This window comes from Carlito syrichta, unplaced genomic scaffold, assembly GCF_000164805.1.
Source record: "Carlito syrichta isolate Samal-C Ts95f unplaced genomic scaffold, Tarsius_syrichta-2.0.1 Scaffold307028, whole genome shotgun sequence".
Lineage (NCBI taxonomy): Eukaryota > Metazoa > Chordata > Mammalia > Primates > Tarsiidae > Carlito > Carlito syrichta.
In genome coordinates this window covers 262,326-269,367 of record NW_007251124.1, presented here as the reverse complement: position 1 = coordinate 269,367, position 7,042 = coordinate 262,326, and positions in this window count along the sequence as shown.

Sequence of the window (7,042 nt, the reverse complement as noted above, 5' to 3'; positions counted from 1 at the left end):
TTGATTCTAAATGTCTGTGGAATAATAAAAGAGTGATGAAGATCCAAGGAATTTTTTAAGCAAATGAAGGAGGTTCAGAAACCTGCCCTAATAAAAAGATTTATTGTAAATATGTAGTAGTTAAGACAGTTATAGTATTGGCACAACTACAGACAAATAGACCAGTGAAACAGAATTGAGGACTGAGAAACAAGCATGTATGTGCAGATACATGGTATATGACAAAAGTTGCATTAAAAATCAGTAGGAGCCGGGCTCAGTGGCTCAGCCTGTAATCCCGCACCTTGGGAGGCTGAGGTGAGTGGATTGCCTGAGCCCGCGGGTTCGAGACCCGCCTGGGCAGGCGAGACCTCATCTCTACAATAAAATAAAAAAACTAGCCGGGCGTGGTAGCGCGCCTGTCCGGCTACTTGGAAGGCTGAGGCGGAAGGATCGCAGGAGCCCAGCAGGTCGAGGCTGCAGTGGCCGGGAGCGGCCACTGCACTCCAGTCTGGGCGACAGAGTGAGACTCCAACTCAAAAAACAAACAAACAAAAATCAGTAGGAAAAAAATGAGCTATTTGACAAATAGTACAATAATATTTGGATCTCTGAATGGAAAAATAAAATAAAATCGGGTTTCTATTTCACATGGTGCACAAAAAATCAATTCCAGTAAAGTTAAAAACTTTAAAGCAGAAAGCAAACTTTTGCATTAAAAAATTTTAAATTATTTCTTTATGAAATCACGTAAAGCAAGATTTCTTTTAAACTGCACGAACATACAAAAGGGGGAACCCACCAAAAACTGGATTTGTCTTTTTTTGGCTGGCAGCCCATTGTAGTACAGGCTTCCCCTGCTAGGTAAGGGTTCTAGGAAACCATTGCCATCAGTGAACCTGCTAGCATTGTTGTGAGAGGCTGCATTCGGCTTCAGTGAATTGTTTTTTGGAGATTCTTTCAACAATCTTTGTCCATTTCATGCTGAATGATTTATGAGCACATCTGTCCATACTGTGCTGAGTGCTCAGCAGTTTTTGACCAAAAGCAACCTGACCCCATGCCCCACCCTCCCTATTCAACTGATCTCTTCCTCTTTTTTTGTTTCTCTGGATGAAAAAAGTCCTCAAAGTGAAACATTTTGCCAGTGTGGAAGACGTGAATCAAAAAATGGCGGAAGCACTAAAAGGCATCAAAAATGAAGAGTTCAAAAACTGTTTGAGCAGTGAAAAAAGGTTTCTATAGATGTATTGCATCAAACAGAGAGTGCTTTGAAGGTGACTGAAGTTTAAACATGGACGAATAAATACACAATTTTTTATAAATAATTTCTGGATTTGGGGGGAGTCCCCCCTCATACAAACTATAAAGAAAAAATAAATTTGACCTCATTAAAAATTTAAAAAATTAAAAGAAAATTAAAAGATACCAGAAACTAGTGGAAAAGACGAAAGACTGGGAAAAGATATTTGCAATATATATAATCAACAAAATGTCAATATGCTGAATGTCTGCTGAACATTTACAGATAAATAAGAAAAAAGGCCAACAACTAAACAAAGAATATGCACAGGCAATTTCTAGAGGATAAATCTTGAATAATCAATAAACGTAAGCAAATATAGTTAGTTGACCCTTGAACAACACAGGTTTGAGCTACATGGGTTCACTTATATGCAGATATTTTTCTTTGTTTTTATTTTAAAGATGTGGGGTACAATTCAGGGTTAGGTATACAAGTGTTCATTAAGCAGGAATGCTTGCTGATGAGGTGTGCCCCTCCCCTGGCAGCTTCCCACTGCTGCCAATCTCTTTCTAACAGTATTATGATAATTGTTCAAGGTCCGCTTATGATCAAGAACATATGGTACCCTGTTCTTTATTTCTGTGATAGATCACCGAGTATGATAGACTCTAAATCCATCCAAGTTGCTGTGAAATCCATATGTTTGTCCTTCTTTATGACTGCAAAATAATCCATTGTGGATATGTACCACATTTTAAAAATTCAGTCCAGTTTCGATGGGTAGAATGGTTGCTTCCTGTTTTTGCTATCGTGAATAGGGCTGAAACAAACATGCATGTGCAGGTATTTTTTTGGTAGAATGACTGCTGGATTCCAGCTCCAGGAGAGAGTCAGGGCTTGAGACGGGGGAATTGGGAAGCAGTGAAAAAGAAAAGATGAAAACGACAGGATCCTTCTTCCTGGGGAGAGTTCAAGACTCTGCCAATTTTTATTAAATTCTTACAAGCTTATATAGTTTTTTTACTGAACCCTCTACCCACAAAATGTATCCCATGTTACACATTAAATGTTTACATCATGTTTTTTCCTTTGTTTATGGAGAAGTTGACCTTTACAAGTTTCATTTTGTTCCTTCCTGCTACCGGTTGTGTAACAAAATACCAGCTGCCAAGAATTTATCAGCCACGTCCTGTGACCTCTAGGCCAACTGAATCTCTTCCCTTCGCTATTCTATTTTTTTTCCTTTACTAATCTATTTTGTTAATTCTACCTTTATATATACTTTTAGCAGCAATATATTGACTTGTTTTTTTCTTTTATATAACCACCCTTATCTTACCCACTACGAATTCTTAATACTCTTAATTCTGATTGCCTTATCTATATTACTTGCTATTTTCTTATCACCTATTTTACATTTTATATTTCTAAACAAAACATGTCTAAATCTACACTTATATATGAAATTAATCTTACTTCTAATCCTAAATGTATTTAATTTTAAACCTACATTAAGTGTGTATAATTTTAAGTTTACCTTAAAACTTAATTATTTCCTATTCCTTCTATTACTTATATTTAACTAATACCTACATGTATAATAAACATTTATCTTTTAATTATAACTGCTATTTATTTAATTCTAATCCTTACTTTAATTTTAACCCTCTTTCTAATTAAACTATAATATTTCTTAAATCAAAAGGCATGTCTGTGACTTGTTTTTCCCGAAAACACCTGTTTTTGGAGATACAATCTGTCTCAGTTTTTCACTTCCTCATCAATCACAACTGTCAATGTTGTTACTTATAAAGGGTATGAGGAAGTACTTGTTTTTCCTTTTTTAGCTAAAAGTTGCAAAATTTCATGGGAAAGGGGGTAGTAAAAACATTCCCTTGTCCCTTCAGGGGGAATATTTTTGCTGTTGAGCCCTTTTTACGTTTCTATACGTAGGTTTACTGCTAATTCCACATCCTTGCACATTCTAGCTAATTGTTTTGTTTATCAAGGGAAGTGTTTTTCAAGCCTGAGCACACATTCCTTTAAGGCCAAAAGGAGCCCTTCATAGGATCCATGGGGCTCCGCCTCCATCATGGCCGCTTCCCACTGGGGCTCTGCTCCCAGCCAGCGTTTTTCCCGTTTTCGGGTAACCTCCATTTTGCCTCTTTAGGGGCTGTGGCTTCCGGCAAATGACTTCAATTCCTCTGGGTATATTCCCAATAGGGTGATTGCTAGGTCATGTGGAGGTCAGTCTCCAGTTCTTTCAGAAATCGCCACACTGTCTTCCAAAGAGGTTACACTAGTTTGCATTCCCACCAGCAGTGTAGAATCCTTCCTTTTTCTCGCATCTTTGCCAGCATGTGTTGTTGTTTGTTTAATTAATTTGCTTTTCTTTGATGATGAGTGAGACTGAGCACTCTTTCATGTGTCTGTTGGCTGCCCATATATCTTCTTTTGAGAAGTGTTTATTCTTTTGCCCACCTTTTAATGGGGCTGTTTGTTTGTTTGTTTGTTTTCCTTTTGGCATATGTGGATTTTTGTTCAGCCAAAATAGATGGAAAATATAGTAATCAAGTCATTAAAAACCTGAGGTATCCAGAGAGTCAACTTTACATATATGCAGGTTCTACATAGGACTTAAGTATGTGCAGATTTTGGTATATGCAGAGCGTCCTGGAACCAATCCTGAGCATATACTGGTGGCCAATTGTGTATTTAATGATCAAGGAAAGGCCAATCGTAAACCATTTAACACCCGCACTTCAGCAAAAACATTTGCTGATAAGAATGTGAAAATTTGAGAACTCAATTAGTACAGGGGCAATTTTACATAAACAATAATGTTAATTGGGTCATTAGCTAGGTCAGATATAGTTTTAGGTGCTCAGGACACAACAGTGGGTGACAGAAGCATAGTGGCCACCTACTCAGAAAGCTTATTTTTCCTCCATATCACTCTCATTTTATGATGAATTGTTGCTGGACTAATCCAATCTGATATCTTGATGGATCTGATAGAACTCATTTTATAGTGGGAAGCTCTGGCCACATGGTCATTTGAACTCACATGGGCAGGTGGTCTGTCTCTACCGAGACTTAGTATTATAATAAATGTTTTTTGAAACATGTACAATTCATTGTGTATGATCTAGCCTTGCTCCAGAACCTTATGATGGGTCTATATTTTGATTCTCTTATTAACTTGCTATAAACTCAACACAGATGTTTTCCACAATGAACATCTGTAATACATGTATTACCTGTCATGCGGCCCAAGCACCAGAGTTACATATGCTACAGTTTTTTTCCTCCTTGGATCTCACTCATATTTGACGGCCTTCATTGTCACTCAGTAAATGTGTCTGAGGATTTTTCCCAATTATTAAATATGCTGCATCTAGTACCTGAAGAGGCAAACCAGGCATGGTGCTTCCTTCTTTGTGGTAAAAATTTTGTGGCAATCATTTCTTCTTTGTGTTGGAGAGAATGATCTGGCATGTCCCAGACAACTGGACTTACTTAAAATCTTCACTTATATATGATGGAGACCCCCCCAAAACCCTGGAATTATCTTTTGGAGGGCAGGCCCCTTGTAGCACAGGCTTCCTCTGCTAGGTAAGTATTCTAGGAACCCATTGGCATTAGCGTAGCAGCTAGAATTGTTGTTGGAAGCTACATTTGGCTTCAGTGAAAAAAAATTTTTTTAAAGATTCTTTCAACACCTTTGTCCATTTCATGTTGGGTGATTTACATGAACAACCTCATGAGCAACCTGCCCACACTGTGCTGAGTGTTCAGCAATTTTTGACCAAAAATGGCATGACCCCCATGTCCCACCCTCCTATTCACCCAATCTTGCTTTGGAGGATTTTTGTTGTTGTTGTTGTTTCCCAGAATAAAAAAGTCCTCAAAGGGAAATGTTTTGCCGGTGTGGAAAAGGTGAAACAAAAAATTGGTAGAAACACAAAAGGCATCAAAATTGATGAGTTCAAAAACTGTTTTGAGCAATTGAAAAAGCCTCTCAATAGGTGTTTTGTATCAAATGGAGAGTACTTTAAGGTGACTAACATTTAAACATGGAAGAATACACCATTTTTAATAAATAAGTTCTGGGGTTTTGTGGGGGGGGGTCCTTCCTCATAGCTGACTCTTGAATCCTCATTGGATAAATCTCCCACCCTTCTGTAGCAAATGTATCTTGCCCAGACCTCCAATACATCACATTTTGCCTGTGTGGTCTGAATAATGTATCATAAGTAGAGTGAACCAATATAATACCCTTAGGATTGTCCAGTTAGTCCAGATCTCTTCTGACTATTATATGATAGAGGGCAGGAGAGCTAATGTGGCCCCTGGGAAACCACCAGAAATGTAAAATTTTGTCCCTTTTAAACAAAAATGAATTACTTTTATTCCCCCTTTCTAAGAGGGATGGAAATAATGCATTTACAAGATCAATGACTGTAATAATGACATTAGGTCATATTAATCTGCTTTAGAAGATATACCATATATGGCATTGCAAATTGTAACTGAAGCTACTACTTGGGTGAGTTTGCAGTAGCTACGGTCATTCTTTCAGATCAGCCTGTTTTTGTAGGGGCCACACTGATGAAATAAAGGGGGGCCTTTGCTTTAAGGTTGGCATAAACCTTTCCATTATTATAGTCAAATTGTACAAACTAAAGATTTTTAAAAATATGGAATGTAACCAAAGAAAAATGATCACTACAAACATGTAGGGAAACAATTATATGAATTATAGTTGGCTTCTCATCAGAAACAATGGAAATCAACAGATATCTTTAAATAATAAAAGATTAAAAAACAAAAGTACCAACCCAGAATTCTGTTAATCTATCATTTGGATGATCAATCCATTATTAAAAGTAGAGTATTGAAATTCCCTACTATTGTGTTATTGTGTTGCTGTGTTTTTCTCCATTCAGTTCTGTTAATGTTTGTTTCATATATTTGAATGCTCTGGTATTGGAGGCACACATATTTATAATTATTTTATTTGTTCATTAATACTATTATCATTATATAATGTCTTTGTCTCTTTCAACAGTTTTTTACTTAAAGTCTATGTGTCTGATATAAGCATAACCACTACTGTTCTCTTTTGGTTATCATTTGCATGGAATATCTTTTTCCATTTTTTTCACTTTGCCTATATTTGTCCTTAAGTATAAAGTGAGTCTCTTGTAGACAGCATATAGTTAGATCTTGTGTTTTCACTTATTCAGCCACTCTATATCTTTTGTTTGGCAAATTTAATGCATTGACACTTAAATTATATAGCAATTATTGATAAAGACTTACTACTGCTAGTTTTACAATTTTTTTTTCTGTATTGTAGATTTTTGGTTCCTCTTTTCCTCTCTTGTTGTCTTCCTTTATGTTTTGTTGATTTTTTTCTGTAGTGACATACTTTGATTCCTTTTTTATGACTCCTATATATATAGTTTCTGCAACTGAAGCTACTACTTGAATGAGTTTGCAGTAGCTTCTGTCATTCTTTCAGATCAGCCTGGTTTTTGTAGAGGCCACATTGATAAAATAAAGGGGAAAAATAATGAAAACTACCACCTTTGTCCAAATTCCTTGATTAGGGATCCAGAGATATAAAACATCTTTTTTTTAAACAGTCTACTTTAATTAAGCTGATAACAACTTCAGTTGCCTATAAATACTAACACTGTTGCTTTTTTGATCAATCATGCTAGAGGAAAGACTACATTATCTTATTTTTCTAGAAAACTTAAATTATAAAATTAATATACAAAGAAGCAGTTGAAAAATATACAGTCATTA